Below are 25,035 nucleotides of genomic sequence, written 5' to 3'. Positions count from 1 at the left end.
CCTCGCCCCTCCCCTCGGCCGGCCCCTTCCTCTGCCCCTCCTGGGGTAGGTAGAGACGCCTGGCACATTCCGCACATTCTCCCGCCAGCGTCCTCCGCCCGCCCGCCCGCCCCTTCTCGGCCCCGCCTCGCGGGGCTGCTGGAGAAATCAAGTCTGGGGCTCCCCTCGCCGAGCACGGGGCGAGCTCCAGAAGGCTCTGCCGTGATGGAAAACTTCCAGGCAAATTCCTCCCGGCCCTTGGCCCCAGGCCGGGAAGCCTCCGCCACGTGAAGGGCCCCCGCTCTTAGTTGCGCGATCTGGCCCCGGCACAGGGCCAACGACTTCCACAGATGCTGTCGGGTTAATTCAGTCGAGAACTACTGTTCCTAGATCCATTTTACAGATGGAGATCCCAGACAGGGGCGAGGAGGGGGCGGGGGGCTGGCGGCTGAGATCATCCAGGAAGTCCTGCAGGCAGGAAAGGAGGAGAAGAGTGAGGGAGCCGCTCACCGCGGAAGGGACCCGGGGCTCACAAGGCACAGCAAACGGGGCTATCTCCCAGACTGGACGACATCTGGCTGGAGATACAGCCAGACTCCCAGAGCCAATGCGGTTTGATGTACCTGCGTCACGCGTTGTTGCTCACCGAGTGCTTATTGTGTGCAAGGCCCTGGGCTGGGGCTGGGATGGAGAGAGCATGGAGGAAAGACCCCTCACCCTGCGGCCTCCTAGATAGGGAGATAATTAAGCCAGCCCAAGAAATGGCATGGACTTGGCCAGGAGTTGGCTTACCAGGATGATAGGTTCGAAAGAATGGACCAGCTGCTTCTCCTTCATCAGGGCCTGCCAATGTAATGTTTCCATGGCCCTCCAGTCCACCCACTTCTCCCTGTGTCTGCTGCCACCACCCTAGTCCAGACCTGGCCCTGAAGGCCAGCCTCCTTGCTGGTGTCCCCCTGCCTCTGGTCTTGCCTTCCTTCCCCTCAGTCTCTACACAGAGGTCAGGTTAAAAGTTCACATGTGTCTGTATGATCAGGTGCTCTGCTGCTTGCAACTCCTCCATGGCTTCCCACTGCTCTCAGGGTAAAAGCCTGAGATGACCTATCCCTGCGGGTCCAGCCACTCTTCCCTTTGTTCGATACATTACAGCCACGCTGGCCTTTGTCCATTGTCTTCTGAATACATCACATGGCCTTCACCTTGGGGTGTTTGCTTCTGCTCCTTGGACTCCCTAGAATGCTCTTCATCTCTGTTGGGCTAGTGAGCTCTTAGTCACTCTTCAAGCCTCCACCCAGTGTCCGGAAAGCCTCCCCTGCCTGCCACCCAGTCAAGCTGATCACTTCCTTCTGTGCACCCCTTAGTTCCCTCAGATGACATCAATCCAGCATAGTGGCTGTCTCCCTCTATTGTTCTAGATCCTGAGCTCTGGGAGGGCAGGGCCCCTTCTGATTCATCACTGGGTCACGGAGACCAGCACAGGGCATCTGAAGAATTTGCAGAAGGAAGTGATGGAGGGGTGAGTGAGGCTGTGGAAGCTGTCCTCATCCTTTTCTTCTTGGGGTTCATCAGATAGGGAGAAGGCGACCCTGTGTGTGCTTGGGGGGTTGTATATAAAGTCACTTCTGTTCATGTCTGTCTCTTGCCAACAAGCATTTTTCTGCTTCCAATATTGTATGCCCCTGTCTGGTGACCAGCAACTAACATCTCCCCTCCTCCACTGTGGCTACTGGTGGCCATGGATTTGGCTTGGCATCTTACCTCCTAAACATGTTCACTGTATGACTTAGGCCGTGTCATACTCTTTGCCTGGGCCCCAGTCCTCTTCAAGAGCCCCTCGCTTGAAAGGGTAGAAGGTAGAAGACATCGTGATGGGTGAGATGTAGGGCAAGGAAGAGGGAAAAGGCAAACTCACTCCAGAGCCCTGAGTCAGGGGTGGGGGGCCCAGCTGGAGAGCATGAGCAAACGTGGTGTCCAAGGGCACGGCCAACAAGTGAGGACTGCCCCAGGCTGGGCCGCCCCAGGGCCTCAAGCTCTTCCCATGTCCCAGGTGACTCAGTCTCTGCCCAGGCCAGATCTGTCATGACTGCTCCAGCCAAAAAGATCAGCCTTCCCTGAACCCCTCCCTCCCTGCCAGGCTGCCAGGCCCTGCAGCTGATCTTGCCTGCAAACGGGTTTGACTCGAATGGTAACTGCCCTGCCCTGCCCTGCCCACCTGTCCACTGCCCCAACAGTCTTCCACTTCCACGCCTGCCAGGGCACCTCTAGTCACCTCAGCCAGGCTTCAGGCGCCTGCTGGCTTCTTCAGCCTCCTCAAGCACCAGACATGCCCAAATGACATGTACCCAGATAGACCAAGTGCTCAAATACCACCAGGACTCTGCACGAGATACTCCCTTTGTTTGGAATGACATTTCCTCCCCAGGGACACCAGGTGGCCTCCACTTACTCTCAGCTGTAACATTACCTTCTTCATGAACCTTCCCTTAGACCTCCCTCAAGTTCTAGGCCAAGGCTGTGGTGGCTGCTGGCTGCCTCCAGGCTGGGCTCTGTCCCTACCTGACCTGAGCTTGGCCCTATCCTTTCCTATTCACATCTCCTCTTGCACCTTACCACCCATCTCCTGCTCCAAGACAGGCCAGCTCCCACTCCCTGGCTCTGGCAGAGTTCTCCTGAAGTCCCTCCAGCTTAGGCAGCAGTGCCACCTCCAGGGGATGGGACAGTCTCTTCCCACCAACAAGCAGGCCCTCAGCAAGGCACTAAGTGGGAGGTGGGGGGCTTGAGGGTGAGGCCAGGCTGGGCTCTCTGGGCAGGCAAGAGGCTGAAAGTTAGAGGCAGGGAGTGGCAGGTGGTGAGCCCTGTACTGGGGAAGCCACAGCTCACAAGCAGGCAGTGGAGGCAGCTTCTCTGGGAGGCTGCATCTAAACAATGAGAGGAGTAGCAGGACAGGTGTCTGCTGGGAAAGAACTGGCCAGCAGCACTCCTAACCTCCAGGCAAGGCCCTATTCTGATCTCCAGGGCTGGGAACAGAACTCAAGCAAGGTGATCTAGCCCCAGAGTTCCCAGGCTAGGAGCTGGGCACAGTGGTTCATGCCTGTAATGTCAGCATTTTGGGAGGCTAAGGAGAGAGGACCACTTGAACTCAGGAGTTCAGGACCAGCCTGGGCAGTATGTCAAGACCCCATCTCTACAAAAAACACAGAAAACAAAAAGAGTTACCTGGCTAGACGGGGGAAAGAGGGGTTGGGCCCTGAAAGCTGTCAGGCCCCAAAGCTGACCCACGCAGTGTCCTCAACTAGAGGGGACTGAAGACCGGCAACCAACCTCAACCCTTCAGTTGTACAAATGGGGAAACAGAGGCCCACAGAGACAGGATGTTGCCAGGATTACACAGCTAGTCTGAGGCAGAGCTGGGCTTAGAACCTGGGGTTCCAGTTGCTCTGGAAGGAGCCCCTGGCCAGCTGGAGAGAAGCTGGGGTGCTCAGGTTCATGCGTGGGGAGGGCTGGGCTCCTGCTTGGGCCCTAATCCCCTCCTTCCCGGGGCCCGCCCTGCCACCTCATCCTCCTAAGCTCTTCAACCGGTTTACACTTGCTAGGTGACTCTGCCGACTCCAAGCAGGGTGGATGCCCTGGAAGCAGGGGTCTCCAGGTGTGGCTGCAGGTAGGATGGGTCCTTTGAGTCCCGAACCTGTGAGGCCAGGCCCCTTGTGTTTGTAATCAGCTCTCCTGCTGGTCCAGCCTCTCAGCATATGGAGTGGCTGCCCCTCTCCCCCAGTTCTCAGACTGCACTCCAAGCTAAAGAGTTGTGGTCCCCCTCTCTGGAATACACACACATTCTTACTTGCCCTACTGTACTGCCACCCCAACCCTGGCCAGAGACCAGTCAGACCCTGCCCTGGCCTGTTGTGGCTTCCATTCTGGGAGAGGAGGCAGCCCAGTTCTACTCCAAGGGATGGCAGCCGTGCCCGGGAATTGTTTGCTGTGTGAACAGTGGCCTCATTGGGAGCAGTGGCCTTGTCACAAAGGAAGGAGAGAGGTGGTCTGACATCTGCCACTCCTGTAGCCTGGATCCCCACTGCCATTTGAATCTACTGCTTCGAATGAGCCCAAGAAACACTCAGCCATCAGTCTTGGTCTGTGTGACCTGATGCCCCACAACACAGGCTCTGCCTTTTGTCTCTGGCTCTGAAGCAGCCCCAGGCCAGGCCTCCTGAGCACGAGTGCGCGAGTGGAGCCAAGGCCTCGCTGGCAGATAATCCCCGCATGCCCTGAAGAATGGCTTTTTGCTGCTTTAAGAATCATCCACAGATCGGAAAAAGAATGTTCTAATTGGAAAACCTCCCCGCCATGGTTTTCCGGAGTTTTAGTACAGTTGGCCGGCAGGGAGGCTCCTGGGATAAGGAGGAAGGGAAGCCATGAGAAGGAGACAGTGGGCTCCCTGCCCAGCGCCCCCTCATCCCCGGAAGCTCAGCTCAGCCACTGCCGGCAAGGGGCCGTGCTGAGGGCCCCCGCGGTCCTCAGCCTGGAGACTCTGGAGGCTGTCTGGCCTCAGCTGGGAGCTCCCTGCCCACCCCCCACTCCCCACCCCCAGCTGGGCCCAACCCCGCCCCCCAGAGGCCCTGCTGCTGCCCCAGAAGCAGCCCAGGCTCCTAGGATCCTCTGGCAGGGCTGATGCTCAGTGGGAATTGTGAGTATGGGCCTGGAAGAGGAAAGGTGTGGAAGCTGCCACATGCTCAAGAAATGGGAAGGTCAGAGTCAGTGTTGGGGTCTGTGAGCATCCCCCAGACCTCTCTGGGGCCCCAGGCTGGGAGGTCTGGCAGAGAGATGCAGGCTGCAGGTGAACGCAAACTTTTGAGCAGCTGCATCTGTCCTGCGAGGGAGGGAGCTCCAACTCTGGGGCCCTGCTAAGCCTGGCCTGGCTAAACCAGTGGTTGAGGGCGCGGAAACCACAGCAACCAGAGGGAATGTCTGGCTCCGAGAGTTGTGGATTTGTTTCTTTCTGTCTTTCTTTGTTTTTTTTTTTTCAATCTGTCACCCGGGCTGGAGTGCAGTGGCACAATTAAGGCACACTGCAGCCTCAACATCCTGGGCTCAAGCAATCCTCCCACCTCAGCCTGCCTAGTAGCTGGGACTACAGGCACGCACCATCATGCCTGGCTAATTTTTTGTAGAGATGGGGTTTCACCATCTTGCCAAGGCTGATCTTGAACTCCTGGTCTCAATCAATTCATCTGACTTGGTCCCCCAAAGTGCTGGGATTACAGGCATGAGCCACCATGCCCAGCCTTGTTCCTTTCGTTTGGGTACTGCCCTTGGCTTGGGAAATGCCCTCCTGGGAAGGGGAAATGCAGTGGATCCCTAAAACGCCATTGCAAATCCAAGTCCTCTTCACACAGGAGAGGGAAGGTTACTGGGTTTCACCTCTTATTAGTTTTTCCCAGAAACTTCCCTGGGTGCTTTGCTGCCTTGATTTCCTCATGGAGAGCAGCCTTTGAGAGATTAGAGGGGAGAACAGTTGAGAGGGTGCCCTTTTGTTCAACTGAGCAGGACTGTGGTCCATGACCTTTGAGCTTTGGAGTCAGAGTTGCTGCTTTTCTCCTTCTTCTGCCCACATTGCTGCTGGCCAAAGCCTCACTTGGTGAAAACTCTAATTTTTTCAGCATAGGGGAAAGGGCTGGCTCTCGTCAAAAAGGATTGGACCAGCCTGGCTGGGGGATGCATTTGGCTCCTGTTGATTGCACTTGGCCCAAGTAACCTGTACTTGGAGACCTTGAACTCTACCAAATAACTCTAGCCTTCCTGGCATTGTGCCATCTGTTCCTCCTCTCCTTCTTCCCCCACCTGTCCTATCCCAGGCCTTGGAGACTGCAGCTCTGTAACTAGCACATATCTCTAGAAATCCACTGGTTACTACAGGTGCTACTGGCCACATGTGGCTATTTAAATTTCAGTGAATTATAAAGGAATAAAATAGGAAATTCTGTTCCTCAGTCACACTGGCCACATTCCAAGTACTCAATAACCCCATGTGGCCAGTGGCTACTGTGTTGGACAGCACAGATAGTGAACACGTCCATCACCACAGAAAGTTCTAGGATAGCACCGCCCCGTATGCTGCCCTTCTTGGAGGGAGCTATCCATTTCCTCCTTAACTGAAGCGAGGCACCCTCCCTGCAGCCCAATCCAGAGGAGGCTCTTCCTTCTCCCACACCCCAGCTACCTCAGAATAGACCGGTTTGCTGTTGGACGAAATCCTCCCCTCCTTTGAGGCTCAGGCCAACTGGCAACACCATCCCCCACCTGACATTCAGGCAGGTCTTTGCCCTGGATGTGAGAAAGTGACTAGGAGGGTGAGGGTGAGAGCAGTGAGGTGGGGTAGTAAGAGTGTGACTTGAGCATCCACGCTTGTGGCTTAGCTATCCCCAACCCTCAGGCTCCCCAGGCATCTCCAAAGACCCTGTCAGCTCTACCACAGCCACCTCTTCCCACAGGTGCAGCCTGCCTACTGTTGCTACCTCCAGAATCGAGAATGCAGGTTTTCCAACTTCTTGCCCCAACCTCCTCTCTTTCCAGCAGGCTTGTTCAACCACTTCTGTGACAACTATCTTTCAAGCTCCCAACTGTTGGCTGCTCCACTTTCTTTCCATCCATTAGTCCTTTCCTCTCTTCATTTCTCTCCCTATCCAGCTTACAGTTAATGGCCCATCACTTCACCTCAACCACTGTCTTATGAACATCCTAATCTTCTCACCCTACTGTCTCTTTATCACCTCCACCTGATGATAATGGCATCAAATCTGAACAAAGCTAAATGTCTATGTTCTTCATGCCTATCCCAAGGCAAAGAACCGTGCTGGCAGAGGTCACACACTGTGCAGAATGGTGCCAATATAAACTTATGTATTCCACTCTTTCTCCCCTTCATAGGTTCTTCCCTCTTTATAATTATCCCTTTCTCTTCTACATTATAAAAATGTCCATTTCATTTGGAGCTTTCCCATCAACATAAAAGAAAAGAAAGAAAAAGAATCTCACCTGACCACACACCCGCCTCCAGTTACTGCCCCATCTCTCCACTTTGCTATTGAGCAAAACTCCTCAAAAGAGTTGTCTAGACTCACTGTCTCTACTTCTCCTCCCATTCGCTCATAAACTCACCCAGATCAGGACTTCAACCCTGCCACTCCCTTCACATCATTCTTGTCACCATTCATCTCCATGTTGCTAAACCCAGTGTTCACATTTCTGCCTTCACTTACCCCGTGGTCACAGTTGATCACTCCACCTTCCCCTTCTGGGAAAACTTGCTTCTCTTGGCTTCCCTGACACCCCACTTATCTGGAGGCATGGAGGCTATGAGCACAGACTCTGGAACTGGACTGCGTGAAAATCCCAGCTGTGCCAATTAATAGCTGTGTGACCTTGGGCAAGTTACTTGCCCTCTCTGAGTTTCCATTTCTTACCTGTACAATAGAGATGAGAGTGCCAGCATCTGCCTTCATAAGTTGTTGTGAGATGACATGGGATGGCGCGCATAAAGTGCTTGGAATAGAGTTTGTTACATGGTGGTGCTCAATGAATGTTTACTATTGCTACTTTTGTTACTTGAAATCACCACATGAATGTCTGAGTCAATCCGAATGAAACATGTTCAAAACAAACTCTTGTTCCACCATCCTTCACCTACCAAACTTCTCCTCCCTCAGTTTTCTTCATCATCAAAGGCACCTCCCAAGGCCCAGGTGTTTAACTGATATTCTTCTTTCCCTCATCTCCCATGTCCAATCCAGCAGCAAGTCCTGATTGCACTCCAAAACACATCCACTTCCACTGCCACTATCCTGGGACACACTAGTGTCCCTGATCACCTCCTCCCCAGTCTCCTGGCTTCCTCTCTTGACTCCTGCATCTACTTTCTGCAAAGCAGCCAGAGCCATCTTCCCCTGTGCCCTGCTTGGGTGACTGTATGTCCAGCGGTGCAGGCTAGAAACAGGGGCACCATCTGAGACTCCTCATTCCCTCTGCCATCCAAGTCTGGTACCTGCTATGGCTCAAGCCTCTTCACGCTCCAAGCTCCTGTCATATAGAAGCCATACTGGACTTCCTGCTGATTCCCCACATAGGCTTCCATTCTGTCTCTAGAACTTAGTGCTGACTGAGGTCACTCGCGCTGGTTAACTGCTACTATACTCATGTCTGCTTAGAGGTCATTCCTTTACAAGAAGTCATCCCTAACCACCAAGACCCAGCTAAGTGTCACTTCCACCTCATTCCGCCCTAGCACCTATTACCCTGCAGGGTCGCTGTCTCCTATGTCTCCTCTCCCTTCCTCCTGGATGTAGGAAACACACCTTATGCTGGTATGATGCCTGAGTAGGCACACAGGAAGCAGCTGCCAAATTAATAAAGGGAGGGCTAGAGGGTAGTTTCAAATGTAGTGTGTGATCAAGGTGGCATTTTGAATCAGTGGATTAAAAGTGTATCCTTCAAGAGATGATGTTGGAATAACTGGCCATTTGGAAAAACAAGCTAGATTTCCTACCTCGCTCTCCACACCACAATAAACTCCAGATGGCTCAGAAATTTAATGTAAAAAAAATGAAACCATAGAAGTATGAGAAAGAATCCTGGGGTGGGGACGGCCTTTCTAAGTATGTCATGAAAACCAGAAACCATAAAAGATGGAGAAATTAAAAACTTCTGTATGGCAAAACCCACCATAACTGTCATTAGACAAATGACAAATGAGGAAGAGTTATTTGAACTGCATATGACAGCGAAAGGCTTAATCTTCTGAAAATAAAAAAGGACTCCTTTTAAAGCAACCCAGTAGGAAAATCAGCAAAGGACCAAGAAAGGGAACAGATAATCACAAAAGAAGGTTTGCGGGTCACCAATTAGCATATGAAGGAAATGCAAAGAAAGTCAACTGTTTCCACCCCTGCCTCAGGTATGTAAAACTTAAAACAAATCTGCAAAACCTTGGGTTACCTGGGGTGTGGGAAAATGGGCACTCTCGTGCCCCAGGGGCTCTAAGAGTGGGAGGATAAGTCAGGGCAACCTTCTGGGTGGTGATCTAAAAATATGTCACAAAATGAATGATGAGGTATCCCTTGGACTCAACAATGCTAACATTTAAAAATTCTTTTTATTATCTGACATAGAAAATTAGTATATATGTATATTATATTAAACGAGATGCATATAAACATCTTTATCCCCTACCTCCACAGCACCATTATCTATACATTCTGCCCCATCCTGGTACAAGAGAACGATGTGTCCTGAAGCAGATGAAAGGTCAAGTTTTCTGCTTGTGCCCTAAATCCCATTTGCCGCCTACTCAGGAACATCTTGCTAACATTTCTCCCTTTCTCCTGCACCATCAATTATTCCCTCTTGACCGGATCATTCTGCTCAGCATGTACACAAGCTGGAATTCTTCCCACCATTTTAAAAAACCTTTCTCTTGACCCCATACTCCTTTCTAGCTACTGTCCATTCATTTCCCTTCTTCCCCTTACAGCAACAATGCTTCAGAGAATTCTCTACACTTTCTCAGAGTCCCCTTCCTCCCTTCTCTTTCACTCCCATCACTACACAGAAATGGCTCTTGTCAAGGTCATCAACACCCTCTATGTTACTAAATCCAATGAGCAGTTTTCACTTTGAATTTTACTGGACATGTTAGCAGCATTTAACATTGCCAGATGTGGAGTGAGTTTATAGGGATGTAACTCCATCATAAGTTCAGAATACCCTAAGTAGAAAATGCATTTAATACACTTAACCTACCAAACATCATAGCTTTGTCCGGCCTACCTTAAATGTGCTCAGAATGCTTACATTAGCCTACAGTTGGGCAAAATCATTTAACACGAAACCTATGTTATAATAAAGTGTTGAATAACTCATGTAACTTATTGAATACTACACTGAAAGTGAAAAACAGAATAGTTGTATGTGACTCCAAGTTTGGTTTCTACTGAATGTGTATCGCTTTCACATCACAGTAGAGTGGAAAAATCGTAAGTCTGGCCATTGTTAAGTCATGAACCATCTACATAATATATCCTGGGGCAGAATTGCTGGGTCACAGGGTATGTTCACGTTCAATCTGACAACAGAACACTGACTTTCCTGCCTAAACAATTCCCAGTGCTACATATCCTTGCCAACACTTGGTGTTGTCAGATGTGTTCTATTTTCTCAATGCAGTGGATAGAAAGTATCAGCTCACTGTGGTTTGGGGTTGTATTGCCAGTACCCTAGCATCTAGGCATTTATCCTCAGCTAGTAACTGCATCAGGGGGAGATAACTAAGTACATGTATGCTCATTGCAACATTATTCATGATATTTTTAAAAACTCATTACAAGGTAAGTTTCTATCAGAAGATCCATTCCAAAGTAATAACAGGATACTATGTGATCAATCAAGGTGATGATTTTAGATCTCTAGTTAGGGGCATGAAAAATGCCAATAATATATTGTTGAATGAAAGAGGGAAATAGCAGTTTGCATCAAAGCAATTTACAAGGCAGCGTAGTGTGATTTCACTTCTGTCAAATTGCCCAAAGGCTTTGAGAAACACTTCCAGAGTGTCAACACTTGCTATCTTCTAAGACATGGATTTTGAGAGTTGTCTTTTCCTTGTTTTTATTTTTTGTGTTTTATTTTGTGTTTTCTGTAGTGTTTGACTTTTTAAAAAATGGGCATATCTTTTTTTCCTTTAAAGAAAAGCAATTTGTGCAGGGCATGGTGGCTCACGCCTGTAATCCCAGCACTTTGGGAGGCCGAGGCGGGCGGATCACGAGGTCAGGAGATCGAGACCATCCTGGCTAGCACGGTGAAACCCCGTCTCTACTAAAAATACAAAAAATTAGCTGGGTGTGGTGGTGCTCACCTGTAGTCCCAGCTACTCGGAGGCTGAGGCAGGAGAATGGCGTGAACCCGGGAGGCGGAGCTTGCAGTGAGCCGAGATGGTGCCACTGCACTCCAGCCTGGGCGACAAAGCGAGACTCCGTCTCAAAAAAAAAAAGAAAAGAAAAGAAAAGCAATTTGCAAAAAATGCATTCTTATATTTGTTACATTTGCATATGCATAAAATTATCTTAAAGGTTTCACATGAAACTGGTCATAGCTGCTGCCTCTAGGAAGTGGGTTTGTGTGGGCTGAGTGGGAAGATGCTTTGAGTTTTCTCTTTATTCCTTTCTGTACTCTTTGAATTTTTATGGCAGTGTATTACTTTCGTAATAAAAAAGCACTAGTAAAAACAACAACAGAAAAGAGTTATTCTTAACACTCAAGCCAGCCCTGCCAGCCCCTGCTGCTGTGGGCCCACCCCACTCAGCCATTCTGAGGCCCCCAAGTACTTCCCAACAAGCCCGTTCAATCTGTGCCAGACCTCCTCTGGCTGGGGAGCTTCCAAGCTGTTGAGTCCGTGCCAGTTACTGTGCTGCCCAGGAGAGAGTTCCTTCTGCTTCTGGGTGGTGCCTTGAGCCAAGAGCAATGTGTCACTCCTGTAAAGCATGTGGGAAGGAGAAGCCAGCCCCCCAGAAGGCCCAGAGAAAATTGAGGAGCACAACTAAGGAGCCAAAGGGGTGTCAGAGGCCAAAAAACTCCGATAACAAACAACCTATGTTTCCAGTGGAGCACTTTTAAGTCTGTAAAGGTGAGAGATAGAAGGAAATAAAGACTGCAAAATCAGAAAGGCTTAGCGACCCTGAACGTGAACTTATCTACTGCACACTTGTATGGCAGAATCAGGGGCCACTCTGAACTGAGAAAGAATTAATATTATCTAAAACAAACAAAGACTTCACTCAGGTGAAGGGACACGGGCAGGTGTTGCTATACTTGGTGACAGTGTAGAGAGGTTGTTTCTCAGAGACCACCAGAAGAAAATGCTTCCTCCTCATGGTAGCCCTTCTGAGCTACCAGGGACTGCCAAGCCAACACACATGACTCAGTCCCTTCATGAGCACGTCATGTGGTGGTGACTGGGTTTTCCTCTGTCTACCTGACAGCCCATGAGCTCTAGAAGGCAGAAACCAGCTTATATTCCTCCCTGAGTCTTAGGTAACAGATATAGGGGCTGGCACGCACCAAATGCTCAGTCAGCATTGGAGGGAACAGAAGATGATCATTTCCAGAACAGAAAGAAGCAAGAGATGCCATTTTGCAAATGCCCCTATTTCTAAACTCAAGGTAGACAGTCACACCTAGATGTCTCCCGGTATTGCCATCCAATCTGCAATGGCCCAGTATGCCAGGCTCGTGGCGGGGGTGTGAGGTGGCAGGCAAAGCTTGTTCGTGCTGTGTCTCTAAATTATGGAGGTGACAAAGTCCTTTGGGTTCTAGGCTAAGGCAGCCTCTTTGGACAAGTTTGTCTTTTCCAAGAGGGTAGCTTTGGAGGAAGGAACATGATGGCATTTAGCCATTCTTAACGTTTGGATGAAGACAATATTTGTTCACAAGTACGAACCTGGTAAATACCTGGTATATTTTAAAGACAGGTTAAATCATGTTTTTACATGACATTTTAAAAAGTCATACATATTATTTGTTTTAAAATATCAGAATCGTAGTGGATTGCATGACGTCACTCCTGCAGACGCTTCCTGAAGCCCTACTCCCTGCTCCCTCTCCATGATACAGGGCTTCCAGTGGCCCATACTTGTGTCTTGAGCACCTGCTTTGAGCCAGGCCTGGACCCTGAGGAGTTCAGTCTGGTAAAAAGCCGTCTAGTACTGAGGCAAAAACTGGTAGCCAGAGGATGGAGGAGTAGCAGTGATGGGAGAGGGAGTCAGTGGAGGGGCAGAGGGTGTTGAGGGAAAAATAGAAAGAGATGGTCCTCAGAAGAATAGACTAGAAGGGGAGCATGAATTCTGCAGAGACCATACCCATTTAGAGGGGGATTCCAAGATCTGTTGAGCTTCAGGCCTCGCCTACAGCTTGCATCCTGGCATGGTGGAATGATGTCTACCTTAGGTGGCTGAGAGCTCCTCCAGTCACAGGTATTAGCCAGGGCTATGCCTACAGGGCAGTTAAGGAGGCTGCTAGATGTTTAGAAAAAGAGGGAAGGAGGGAGAGATGGAGATGGAGAGGAAAGGAGGAAATGCCTTGTCAGTGAAAGTCGACCATCAGATTGAAGTTGTTTGTAGTTTATTCTCTACTTGTAAAAGTTGGACTCAGTTTTTTTCCAGACAAATTTAAGTCTTTATTCCTTTCTTATATTTCCCCAGAGGAAAAGGCAGAGGAAGGAGAGAGTGTCATCATGTACTTCAAAAGAATAGAAGGAAGAGATAAGAATCTCAAATGCTATAAAGTCAATCCCAAGACCCAAGGGGGCTCCTGCTCAGCTTGGGAAAAAGGGGTGGGAGCAGGAGAATGGCACAGGCAGGCCCTTCCCTCCCTACACGGTCAAGATTCTACATAAAGTGCAGTAAATATGGACTCATGTTTATCCATCTTCTATTAGCTCATCTTGTGGCCACTTTGATGTAGGTTTCCTGCACCAGCAGAAATGTTCCTACGTAGCTGGGATATACATTCATCTCCCTGTTCCCTGGCCTCCACTCCCATCTTCGACAAGGGAGACCTCTCCTCCTAAGACTGGAGAGTTAAACTGTTTGCCCCAGCCCCAAATTGAAGGACAGGTGTTTGGTATGCATAATAGCGAGGAATGAGCTTTGCCCAATGGGAGCCTGGGCTGGGAAGGAGAGACAGAGGGGCCTGCTGGTCTTAGTTACTTGCACAAATCTTTTATTCAGGAATTAGAGACTCCACTGGCAACAGTTGGGGGAAGGGAATAGGGTAGAGATCTGATTTTCACTTGGGAGACAGTGAGGCTGTGGGGCCTGTGTGGCAACCAAGTGGATAAGATGAGCTGACACTAGGACATCACAGGGCGGGGGCTCAGAGGAACCGTCCAGGGTAGAGGCCAAGCTCGTGGGGGCAGAGGCAGCTAGTGATGGCCCCTTGAGGCCACGGGAGAGCGTGATATCACCTAGACAGTATGGGAATGGTTGAGTGTGTGTTGGATGATCAGAGAAGGCCAGGAAGGAGCTTCAACTAGCTCCCCTCAAAGAGATCCCCCACGTGAAAGGAGCCTACAGGAAGGTGTCAGGAGTCACCTTTGTTAAGATGCCTCTGAGGCAAGGAGCAGAAACCTACTCGAGTCTCAAAGAGCCTTCAAAAGCGCTCACATATTTCCCCCACTCCTCCCCCTTTCCCATGAGACAGCCAGTGTCTTTTTTTTTTTTTTTTTTTTTTTTTTGAGACAGAGTTTCACTCTTGTTGCCCAGGCTGGAGTGCAATGGCGTGATTTCGGCTCACTGCCACCTCCGCCTCCCGGGTCCCGGTTCAAGCAGTTCTCCTGCCTCAGCCTCCTGAGTAGCTGGGATTACAGGCACGTGCCACCACACTCAGCTAATTTTTGTATTTTTAGTAGAGATGGGGTTTTACCATGTTGGCCAGTCTGGTCTCGAACTCCTGACCTCGTGATCCGCCCGCCTCAGCCTCCCAAAGTGCCGGGATTACAGGCGTGAGCCACCACGCCCGGCGCGTGTCCTTTCATTTTCCCAAACAGGGTAGGGTGGCAGGAGGGTCTCAGAGCAGCCAGGGGCTCAGGGAAGCTGCACTGCATTGGGTAGGGAAGAATGAAACTGAGTCTGAGATTGGCATTTTAATCTGGTCTGAGTTTTAACAACTGCAAGACACCAGTAACTTCCGAAACTTGCTCAAGATTCTGTTAATAGATGGGCAAGGCTGATTTGACAAAGTTCAGCTGAAGGGGGTGTTTTGAGGGTCCATGTTGACTTAATGCTTTTTATGTCAGGTGCTGTCCCAAGCACTCTACTGAAAACATCTCATTCCATCCTTGCTACAGCCCTATGACATAAATACTATTATTATCCCCATTTTACAGATGAGGAGACTGAGGCATGGAAGGGCTAGTGAGTGGTGGAGCTGGGATTTGGACCTAGGCTGTCTTACTCTAGAGCCCGGACTCTTAACTTCCAAGATTATTACCCCACTGAGTTCAAATTGCTCAATTAGCCACTTACATGCGGCATCAGGGACTGTTCATGGGAGCTGTGCTAACAATACTAATAATACAGCTAATATTTATTGAGGGCTTACTACATGCTGGGCATGATGCACAGTGCTTCTGTTAGTAGGTGTCCTGAGAAAACCCTCTCGAGATCCTCTTCTTTCTGCCACTTTGTAAGGAGGCTTTCTTCCTTTGGTCAACATTAAATTATTGGGATCCTGCAGGCCTTAGATATAAGAGAGGCTGATGCAACCTGCTGCTTATGCCAGAGTTTAAACATCTGTGCAAAATGACACATTTGAAAGAAAACATGTGATTGGCTTTTAGTAGGATATTTCTAGAAGGATCAGAGGATGACTTGAACTTGGCAGCCTCACTTTGAATGTTTGGCTGCTTGCAAGGAGAGCAAGGAATTCACCAGTCCCCAGCAGGAAATGCCCCATGGCTGTCTTTCTTTCAGGAGGATGTAAACTTAGCCTGGCGGCTCCTGTTGACCCTGCTGAGAGCCTGACAGAAGTGCGGCTCCTCCTGGGGCTGAGCAAGGCAGAGCTGTGTTTCCTGGACCCAGGCTGCCCAAAGGATATCTTCCCTTGCTCCCCACTGGCTACTGCCCTTACCACCATGCGGCACCCTGCCTGGTGGGCAAAGGAGCTGTGACTCTTCCCTCCCCTTTGGGCTAGGGAGGCTATGTGGTTCACAGGAGGATGCTGAGCCTCAGAGCAGGGAGGTCATTTGCCCAAAGCCACACAGCTGGAAAGTGGGTGAGCCTGGACACCAATGCAAGTCAGCTGGAACCTTTCAGAGACGTGAGTCCACTGGGTCAACTAACCTGCCCCAGGAGACAGTTCACATTTTTAACAGGTATCCCTGCAGACTCAGGTGTGCTCCAAGGATTGAGGACTACTGCTTCTGAGTGAGGTGGACACAGCGAGACAGGGAGTTTTAGGAAAGAGACGTAGGGGTGGAACCAAATCAGTTGTGGGCCCAGGATACTTCCTCAAGCTGGTTTCTCAGCTTTGGGTCCTGGGGCATGAAAGTACCAAGGATAGTAAAGATATGAAGACATTCAAGGATGAGGACATTGAATTAAAGTGCATTTCATTCAAAAGTTTGACTGTTGGTCTGCCACCGTTCTCAACTGAATTTCTTCATTTCCATTAAGATGAGTTGGCCTGGCAAGACTTGGTTTGCAATTGCAGTGTATACCAACATGAACTTGGTCATGGCATAAGATCTTTTGAATACGGCCACTTGGCTAAGATTTTGTAGAGTTTTTTGTTTTTCTTTTTTTAAATCTATGTTCATGACTGAGATTAGACTCATTTTCCTCTTCCATTCCATTCCCATTAATCAGGGTTCCCTCTTTGCCTAGTCTGTGGTGAATGGCTAGTGAATTTACTATTAAAACCATTTGGGTCTTGTTTGGGAGATGGAGGCATGTATCAGTCAGGGTTCCACCAGAGAAAGAAAACCAGTAGGAGATACATATTAAGATATCTATGCAAGGAATTGGCTTATGTGGTGGTGGGGGCTGACTGGGGAGGTCCAAAATCCATAAGGCAGGTCATCAGGAAGGGCATGCAGGAACTCTTGGATGTGGGCCCAAACTGCAATCCACAGACAGAATTTCTTCTTCTTCAGGGCAGTCTCAGCTCTGCTCTTAAATCCTTCCAACTGATTGGTTGAGGCTTGCACAGATGATCTAGGACAATCTCCATACTTAGAGTCAATTATGAAGGACTTTAATCGCATCTGCAAAACACCTTCACAACAACACCTAGATAAGTGTTCGATTGATAACTGGGGTCTGAACTGTTTTAACCCATTAACACTTCCAACACCAAATCAGGGAGTTAGCAAGTGTTTGAGAAGCTAAAGATACACTAGCACCACAGGGCAGGGCAGTGGGAATAGGATTGGCCTTTCAACAAAAAGTGCTGGGTTAATTGGGTACCCATATGGGAAAAAAAAAATGTCTATGAATCCTTACTACACATCATTTAAAAAGATCAGTTCCAGACAAACTGCAAACCTAAATGTGAAAGGTAAAACAATAAAGCTTTTACAAGAAAAACATAGGAGAGTGTCTTTGTGAACTTGCAACAGCCGAAGATTTCTTAAGTGTGACACAAAAAGTGCTGAGTGTGACCAAATATGTGACAAATTGAACCATATTAAAGTGAGAAACTTATGTTCATCGAAACACACTGTTAAGAAAGTGAAAGGATACTCAGCATGTGGCAGATCTTCACAATACACATCTTCAACAAAACCCTCATCCAGAATACATCAAACAAATAAACAACTCCAGGTTGAGCACAGTGGTGCTCACCTGTAATCCCAGCATTTTGGGAGGCCGAGGTGGGAGCATTGCTTGAGCTCAGGAGTTTGAGAACAGCCTGGGAAACAGAGTGAGACCCTCTTCTCTACAAAAAACTAGAAAATAAAAAAGTAGCCGGGCACGGTGATGCACGCCTGTTGTCCCAGCTACTCGGGAGGCTAAGGTGGGAGAATCACTTGAGCCCAAGAGTGGGAGGCTGCAGTGACCTGAGATCACACCACTGCACTGCAGCATGAGCAACAGAGTGAGACCCTGTCTCTAAAAACAAATAAAAAAATAAATAATGAAATAAAATTAAGAAGACAGAAAATATTAACTGTTGGCAACTAGAATACTCATATTTTACTGGTGGGGAGGGTACATTGGTACAACCACTTGGGAAACTCAGCTTACCCACTGAAGCCAAATACACACATACTTTCTGACTTTGTAATCCCACTTTCAGGTTCCCACTCAACAGCCTACGGATGTTTTTTAAGACATATACCCAAGAAATACCCAGAGCAGAACTATTTGTTATAGCCAAAAGCAACCCTAATGCCCATTAAGGTAGAAGGAACAAGTAATTTGTGCTATCTTCACACAATGTAATGCTCTATAGCAATGACAATGAGTGTAGAAACAAATGGATGCAGTTCACAAACATAATGTTGAGAGAAGAAAGCCAAACACCTAAGAGCACGTATAGAGTGATTTCTTGTTTTTATTTTTTATTTTTATTTTTTGAGACAGAGTTTCGCTCTGTCGCGCCCAGGTTGGAGTGCAGTGGCGTGATCTCTGCTCACTGCAACCTCCGCCTCCCAAGCTCAAGTGATTCTTGTGCCTTGACCTCCCAAGTAGCTGGGATTACAGGCACACACCACCACACCCAGCTAATTTTTGTATTTTTAGTAGAGACAGGGTTTCGCCATGTTGGCCAGGCTGGTCTTGAACTCCTGACCTCAGGTGATCCACCCTCCTCGGCCTCCCAAAGTGCTGGGATTACAGGCATGAGCCACTGCGCCCGGCCAATTTCATTTAAATAAAACAGAAAAACGGGTGAAACTAATTTCTGCTGCTAGATGTCAGGGTAGTGGCCATCTTGTTTCTCGGTCTGGGTTCTTTGACATGGATATGTTCTCCTTGTGAGCAGTCATCAAGCCGTACACTTACGTATGACATGCACTTTTTAAAGTGTATATCATGCTTCAATACAAAGTCAAAAACCTTAAGAGCATGGAACTCTGAGGTTTTTGGTTTTTTTTTTTTTTTTCTAGTTTTTTGATTTTTTTTTCAGGATCTGAAGGATTGAAAGATAACTGAGCAGGAATGGCCTTTCTTTCTTTCTTTGTTATTGAACAAAGACGGTCATTGTAGTACCCGTCATGTTCAAGTCCATCCCCTGGGACACACGGGTGAGGATTTTAGTGTTCAGTGCCAGGAGCAGATCTGCCTGGTGCATGGATGGTGCTTCTGGCCATAGGGTAGAGGATGGAGAGACCGCATGGAGTCAGGGAGACCTGGAATGGGCCTGTCACTGTCGTCCAGGTGAATGAGTGGCACAGTCAAAGGCAGGATTCTAACCCTCGTCTCCTGCCTCTGTCCACTGCAGCATGCCTACTGTCTGTCCACCAAAGACCCTGCTGTGGTGGGGACAGCCCCAGCCCTGCGCCTCCTCCTCATGCCCTCTGGCCTTGGTCAGAATCTCTCTCAGCTCTGGCTCCTGGCTCAGACGGCCTCTGACTTGCAGACTCCTGCCTCCAGGCCTCGCACGCAGCTACTTGCCCAGAAAAACTGATGCTCACCCCCTGGGGCCCTGGACGCAGAGGGATTCTTCTTGGTTCTACAAGGCAGGGGGTACACAGGCCCTCAGGATCACAGGGTGGCATTCTGAGGAATATTTGAAAGTACACATGTTTTTGTAAGCTTCTGTTTAGAACGGCCAATAAGACAATCTCGGTGATGTGCAGAGTGCAAAGGTATGTGATTCACACACACGCGCACACACACCCACACAAACTCTTAATCACAGAAACCGTTTGTGTTATGCATGCTTGATTGGCCAAGTATGCCCACAGCTGGCTGTTTTCTGAAGCCCATGGAGCTAAAGTGAGTGGAAAGCCATCCCCGGCCATGTTTCGTGGGCACAACATGTTTCCACAAGACAAGGCTTATAGCCCAGCAGTCCCAGATTTCGCCTGTGGCTAGATCTGGGCACAGAATGGAGATGATGTCATTAGAGCTTCACGTTCTTTCATCTAATTAGCCGAGAGTTAATTAGTATTTCCAAAGGGCTTTGAAGATGAGGAGCACTGTTTATTCACAGTTGGGGTGGTGGCAAGCCTGGAGAGGTAATGCAAGAAGCTGACATTAGAATGAGAAGACGGGGCTGATGCTGCCACCTCTGCCTGGCTGCGAGGCTGTTGTGAGACATTTGTGAAAGTGTCTGTATGAGTTTGCTAGGGTAGCTGGAACAAAGTACCACAAATTGGGGGGCTGGAAACAACAGAAATGAATTATCTCCCAGTTCTGGGGCCGGTAGTCTAAGAATAAGGTATCATTAGGGCCATGCTCCTTCAGGAGCCTCTAGAGGAGGATCCTTGTCTCCTCCAGCTTCTGGTAGCCCCAGGTGTTCTTGGCTTGTGGCTGCATCACTCCAGTCTCTGCCTCCATCTCCACGTGACTGTCTTCCCACATGTGTCTGTGTCTCTGTCTCTCCTTATGAGGACACCATCATGTTGGATTAGTGCCCACTCTAATGATCTCATATTAACTTGATTATATCTACAAAGATTCTCATTCCCAATAAGGTCACATTCACAGGCACTGGGTGTTGGGACTTCAACATATTTTTTGGAGGAATACTATCCAACATATATAATAGTGCCCATCTGATCTCCAGTGGCCAGTGGGTGCTTCATTCTTGTGAGCTTCCCTTCCTCACTCCTGTTCTCAGCACAGGAGCCTGAGAATGACTAAGAGGGCCATGCTTTTCTAGGAAGAGCTGGAAAGAAGACTCTAGAAGGAGACAGACGTTGTAATAGCTCTTCTTTCAAGAATGGGCATTCCTTCTTCAAAGACCTTGGCCAAATCTCAACCCCTCTTGGAGTCTTGGCCCACTTGTGTAAGCAATCCAGGGCTGACCTACGTGACCCGTAGCCTGCTCTCTCAGGTCTAAACACTGAAGGAGGAAGGTCAGGCTGAGGAGGTGCTGGAGGCTGGCTCCAAGAGACCTCTGGGCAGGGCCTGCCCCATCCTCAGGCAGTCCCAGGCCAACCTGGATCCACAGAACTCGGATTCTGGAGGATTCCTTTAGCCCTGGGCCATTACTATTTTCCCATTATTCCTGGGCTCTCAGGCCTCCTCTTGCTCACCCCCAGGAAGCTTCTCCCTTCTCTTCAGTTCTAGTCAACTCATGGCACGAATGCCTGTGCTGGTACTGCAGGGGTCACAGGGAGGCTCCCAGCAGGCCCTGCCTTTGAGGACTCCTTGGTCTAGAAAGAGGTAGGTCCAGAGCTCCTGGACACAATCATTAGCTGGTGCCAAGCTGGACAGGCACAGAGGGGAGCCTCACTCGACCAGGCTACTAGCCCATAGAGATACATGTGGGAGTCAGGCAGGCAGACAGGGCAGAAGGCATTGCAGAGAGAGGCCCCCTAGTTCAGCAGGAGTCCCTCTAAAGCTCCTGAGCAGCTCATGCTCACCAAAGGCAGTGTCTCAGCACCCAGGGTTCTGAGCCAGAGCTGGCTTTGGAGAAGTGAGCAATTAGACACTCAACAATCAGACACTGCTAACAGAACGGGGACCTTGGGAGCTCCTGGTTCCACGGTGGCATGAGATGCCCTCACCTGAACAGCCTGCAGTGCCCTGGGGCCTTGCCTTGCCTCTCTCACAGGGTCCAGTCTCTGCAGGCTTGGTCTCAGTACCACCTAGGACCATGTCAGAAGCCCCTTTGTTTGGGCTGTGGCTAGATGACCTTTGGCTGGGAGGCCTTAGATTAGTCCCTGAACTTCACTCCCCTAAATTCTAATCCCAGCAGCAAACAAGGTACAAAGAGGATGTGTAAGTCTGAGTCCCTCCCCTGCAGGACCTGAAGTCCAGACCCAGGATCGGAAGCCCCAGTCCCGAGCCTGGAGGCAGTGCTGGTACAGGCACTTGCTCACCTGGGCCGCTGGATTCTTGGGCCTTTTTGAACCTGCCCTGCCGATCCTCCCACATTTTCTAGCACTAAGTTGGCACCATCCTATTGGTGACTTCTGTACAGTTTTCACAATCATTGGCTGGTGCCAAACCAGCCCAGTGAGTGATCTGGATAGTTCTGGCAGACAGGGCTGTAGGGATCTAGCAGAGTTTGCTCAAGGTCCTCAGCCTATTGAAGCCAAGCAAGGTCTTTTGTGAGGCGGCACTTTACCCAAGGGCTTTGCCTCTCTTAGCCAGCTTCATGGCCACATGAAGGTCCCCTGAGACCTGTTACTCTTCTTACCTTATATGGCAAATGCGACTTTGCAAATGCAATCAATTTAAAGATCTTTAAATGGGGAGATTATCCCGGGTTGTCTGGGTGGGCCCTAAGTGTAATCACAAGTGTCCTCATAAGAGAAAGTCAGAGGGAGATTTTACTACAGAAGAGCAGGAAATGTGACCATAGAAGCAGAGATTAGAGTAATGTGCTTCAAAGATGGAAGAAGGGGCCACAAGCTAAGGAAAACAAGTAGCCACTGGAAGCTCAAAAGAGGAAAGAAAATGGAACTCCTCCCTCAGAGCCTCCAGAAGCCTCAGAGCTTCCAACTCCTGGACTTTAGCCCAGTGAAGCTGATTTTGGGCTTCTGGCCCCCAGAACTGTAAGATAATACATTTGCGTTGTTTTAAGCCACTCAACTGGTGGTAATCTGACACAGCAGTCATAGGAAAGGAATACATCCAGTGTTCCCAGCCAGTGAATAGGCAAGGAGTTCAGGCCACTCAACATTATCCCAAGAGAGTAGAAGGCCATTGAGGAAAAGGATGCTGTCCCTAACTCACTGTGCATCTTCAGAAAGCCCCTTTCCCTGTCTGAAGCTTTGGGCTTCCCTATACAAAATGGGGATAATGGGAGACCCTGCTGGACTCAACAGGCTTGTTGAGGATCCAAGGAGAAAGTGCTTGACCACCTGGGAAGGCGTTGGCTGACTGAGGAGGCACTCTCCTTCCCACAACCCTGCTCCTGTCATTTTGCTCAGCATTCATCTTTGGCTTTTCCTCTAATCTCCTCCCGTCAAAACCACTCAACAAACCTAGAGTGCCCACAGCCTGGCTAGCACTGTCTGGGTCAGAAGCTGGATGGGCCCCTGAAAGGTCTAAGAAAATCTACAGTTGAGAAGAGCACCATCAAGGAAGAATATGGAAGGGAGGATGAAGGACACAAGTCCATGAGCAGGGTATGAAAATCCATGCTGGGCACAAGTGTACTGCCAAATAGTCTGTGCTCCAGCTTCCCTGGGGCCACTTAGCTCAGCTGGAATCAATTGTGGTTCTTTCCCTTAGCTAGATCAGGAGCTCTGGAAAGGCTCTTGGATAGACTGTCTACCACGGTGGCTCTTATCCCCAGCACAAGGCCAATTATAAAGTGGGTGTTCAGTGTTAGATTTCAGAGACATTTCCTTGTTCAGTCTTCAGCCTCTTTTAACTTCCCAGCACCACCCACGCTGCTGACCATCCTTTCAAGCTTGATCCCTCCTCCCTAGCTTTCCTTGACACCTGGGTTATTTGGTTCACTTCTTAAGTCTCAGGGTACCATTTTTTCATCCTCCTGCTTTTCCTGTGGCTTTCGGTAGCAGCAATAAGCCAAGATGTCTGAAGCAACTATCTCTTGCTTTCTAGACTTTTCTACCTGGAAACTGCCAAGGTTCATTCAACTCATTATGGCCAGAATGGAATTCGGCTTCTTCCTTGCTGCTGCCCAGATCTCGCCCTCTCCTGGGTCCCTAGCTCAGCAGAAGGCATGGTTGGCCACCAATTCTTCTAAGCTTCAGTCTCCTAATTCTCTTTTTCCCCTCCCCTCCCTTAGCCCCACATCCAATCAATCACCATGGATGGTTCATTCTTGCACAGAAGCATCTCTCCATTATGTCTGCACCATAGCCCCACTGCCAGTTCCTCAGGACAGACACACTCTTATCGTCTCTCCCCTGGACTAGAGGTAGTTCCCCACTGGTGCCCCACCTCTGGTCCCTCTCCCTGCACTCTCCCCACCATCCAAACACAAATATCACCCTGTCACCCTCCAGGGATTGATCAAGTCCAAGCTCTATCACCCAGGCTGTAATGCAGTGGTGTGATCTTGGCTGACTGCAACCTCTGCCTCCCAGGTTCAAGCAATTCTCCTGCCTCAGCCTCCCGAGTAGCTGGGATTACAAGCACCTGTCACCATGCCCGGCTAATTTTTTTGTAGTTTTAGTAGAGACAGGGTTTCACCACGTTGGCCAGGCTGGTCTCGAACTTCTGATCTCAAGTGATATGCCCATCTCAGCCTCCCAAAGTGCTGGGATTATAGGCATGAGCCACTGTGCCCGGCCTGTTTTTTTGTTTTGATAGTAGCCATCCTAATGGGGCGAGGTGATGTTGCACTGTGGTACTGACTTGCACGTCCTTAATTATTAGTGATGCTGAGCATCATGTGCTCATGGCCTCTCAGTCACTCTTAAGCAGGGGTTGACAAACCTTTCCTTTTCTTCTTTTTTTCTCTGACCTCATTCTTCCATCACAAAACCTTTTCTATGAAGGGCAAGATAGTCAATATTTTGACTGGCTTTGTAGGTCAAATGGCCTCTGTCATAACTACTCAACTCTGCTATTGTAGTGAAAAGGCAGTCTTAGACAATACATAAATAAATGGATGTGATTGTGTGACAGCGAAACTGTATTTACAAAAGCAGGTGGCAAGTGAGATTGGAGCCTGAGTTCATAGTTTGCTGACCTCCGCTCTTAAAGGAAGGAGCGCTTGGGTTATTAATGTCTGCATTTCATTTCTTCTATGGGACTGTGAGCTCTTTGAGGGCAAGGGCTCTATCTTGGTCACTTCTGCATCCCTTTGGAAACAGCAGATGCCCAGTTAAAAGTTTTTGAATTGATGTTCCCCCTGCCCACCATGGAGAACAACGCCAGTGGTGTGCATGTCTCCCAGTACCTGCTCCAAGAGGCATCCCAAAAGTGTTGCTGGGAGCCAGGCTGTGATACAGGACAAAAGAAGGTGAGAGGCCTCCATCCTCTTCCCTCCTTTTCTCCCCTACCCCAGTCACTCTAGAAAGTTCTCTGGGAAATTCTCTGGGCCGAATGAGTTAATATGAACAAACCTCCTAGGGCCGGTAAGAGGCAGAGCTGGCAGAGTCTTGACTTTGGGTCCACCATCCTTTGGAGCCTTCCACGATCAATGACTAGGCAGTGCTGGTGAAAATAGGTACATACTGGAATGGAAGGTTCTAGTGTCTGCCAACATATCTTCTTTCTTACAGTTCCTAATGATCCATTTGTGCTTTTTCAGCCCTTCATGTTAAGAGAACCTCAGGTTGGAGCCCATATCCTGACTGCCTCCTTCCCGCACGGGCACCTATGTGGCATTAGGCTCCCTGGATCTGAATGGGTGACCTGGGGTGTGCTGGCCTAGGGGATCACGAGCTAGTGGTCCAGCCCTGGCTCTGCTAAC

General features: G+C 49.3%; 1 protein-coding gene across 4 annotated transcripts in view; it reads left to right on the top strand.

Annotated features, from left to right (window-relative positions):
• CETN2 (centrin 2) overlaps positions 1 to 25,035 on the top strand; it is a 628,428-nt gene that overhangs the window by 560,438 nt on the left and 42,955 nt on the right. The window lies entirely within an intron of this gene.

The sequence above is a fragment of the Macaca thibetana genome, chromosome X, assembly GCF_024542745.1.
Source record: "Macaca thibetana thibetana isolate TM-01 chromosome X, ASM2454274v1, whole genome shotgun sequence".
NCBI classification, from domain to species: Eukaryota; Metazoa; Chordata; class Mammalia; order Primates; family Cercopithecidae; genus Macaca; species Macaca thibetana.
Note: the sequence above shows the minus strand (reverse complement) of the source record. Positions and strands in the feature narration are given on the sequence as shown.